This window comes from Oncorhynchus gorbuscha, linkage group LG06 (genome assembly GCF_021184085.1).
Source record: "Oncorhynchus gorbuscha isolate QuinsamMale2020 ecotype Even-year linkage group LG06, OgorEven_v1.0, whole genome shotgun sequence".
NCBI lineage: Eukaryota > Metazoa > Chordata > Actinopteri > Salmoniformes > Salmonidae > Oncorhynchus > Oncorhynchus gorbuscha.
This window is the reverse complement of record NC_060178.1, coordinates 84,232,383-84,234,397: the sequence shown is the minus strand read 5'-3', so window position 1 is coordinate 84,234,397 and position 2,015 is coordinate 84,232,383.

Below are 2,015 nucleotides of genomic sequence, written 5' to 3'. Positions count from 1 at the left end.
CACTATATAGGGATTAGGGGGACATTTGTGATTCAGACAAAGTTTGTGAGTTCATCTGTGACCTCTAGCATCAAATTTGTATTTGATTTATTTAACCTTTATTTAGCCAGATGAGTTAAGAACAGTCTTGAAAGAAGATCGCTCGTTAATGTTTGATTAAAACATAATGTGCAGACTATTTCCACAAGACTTATCTTTTTCTGAACAACTAAACAGTGTGAGATACAAACAGTACAAGGAAATAGAAAGTTCAGTACATTCTTATTGGCATGATTCTTTAGGGACCAGAGACAGTTTTCATAAAGATGTCAAAGTAGGAGTGCTGATCCAGGATCAGGTCCCCTCTGTTAAACACTTCTTAGGGCTGCAATCCCGTTAACGGAAAAGTGAAAGTGCAGGGCGCCAAATTTAAAACAAAAGAAATCTCATAATTACAATTCCTCAAACATACATGTATTTTATACCGTTTTAAAGGTTATCTTGTTGTTAATCCCACCACAGTGTCCGATTACAAATAGGCTTTACAGCGAAATCACCACAAACTATTAAATTAGGTGACCACCAATTCACAGAAAAACACAGACATTTTTTCCAGCCAAAGAGAGGAGTCACAAAAAGCACAAATAGAGATAAAAATGAATCACTAACCTTTGATGATTTTCATCAGATGACACTCATAGGACTTCATGTATATGCCATTTAGCAGACGCTTTTATCCAAAGCGACTTACAGTCATGTGTGCATACATTCTACGTATGGGTGGTCCCGGGGATCGAACCCACTACCCTGGCGTTACAAGCGCCATGCTCTACCAACTGAGCTACAGAAGGACCATGTTACACAATACATGTATGTTTTGTTCGATAAAGTACATAATTATATTTTAAAAATCTCAGTATACATTGGCGCATTACGTTCACTAGTTCCAAAAACATCTGGTGATATTGCAGAGAGCCACATCATTTTACAAAAATACTCATTATAAATGTAGATGAAAATACAATTCTTAGACAGGGAAATATAGATATACCTCTCCTTAATGCAACCGCTGTGTCAGATTTCAAAATAACTTTACGGAAAAAGCAAACCATGTAATAATCTGAGTGGAAAATATATATATTATCCGCCATGTTGGAGTCAAAAGAAATCAGAAATCACATCATAAATATTCCCTTACGTTTGATGATCTTCATCAGAATGCACTCCCAGGAATCACAGTTCAATAATGTCCATTATTTATGTCCAAGTAGCTACTTTTGTTAGCGAGTTTAGTACACAAATCCAAACGCTCGTGCAGGTCCAGCCGAACGTCGGATGAAAACTTCAAAAAGTTATAGTACAGGTCGAAGAAACTTGTCAAACTAAGTATAGAATCAATCTTTAGGATGTTGTTATCATAAATATTCAATAACGTTCCAACCGGAGAATTCCTATGTCTGTAGAGAAGCAATGGAACGCAGGTCGCTATCATGTGAAATGCGTGTGACCAGGACCTGGCTCTCTACCAGTAGAAGCCTCATTCAAGTTTCAAAAGACGGTTGACATCTAGTGGAAGCCCTAGGAAGTGCAACTTGATCAATATCACACTGTGTATTCAATAGGGGCTGGGTTGAAAATCGACCAACCTCAGATTTCCCACTTCCTGTTTGGATTTCTTCTCAGTTTTTGCCTGCCATATGAGTTCTGTTATACTCACAGACATCATTCAAAGAGTTTTAGAAACTTCAGAGTGTTTTCTATCCAATACTAATAATAATATGCATATATTAGCAACTCGGACTGTTTACTCTGGGCACCAGGCTGTTTACTCTGGGCACCTCTGGGCACCTTTCATCCAAGCTACTCAATACTGCCCCTGCAGCCAAAAGAAGTTAATATAATGTTATACATTATTATCTAAAATCCCCTCCTACTCCGACACTCTTTGTGAATACGGGCCCAGATGCTTAGCTTCCTAGCCTTTTACTACAGTAGAGACTTCACAGGGGGTATTTCAATTATGTCCAGTTCCAGTG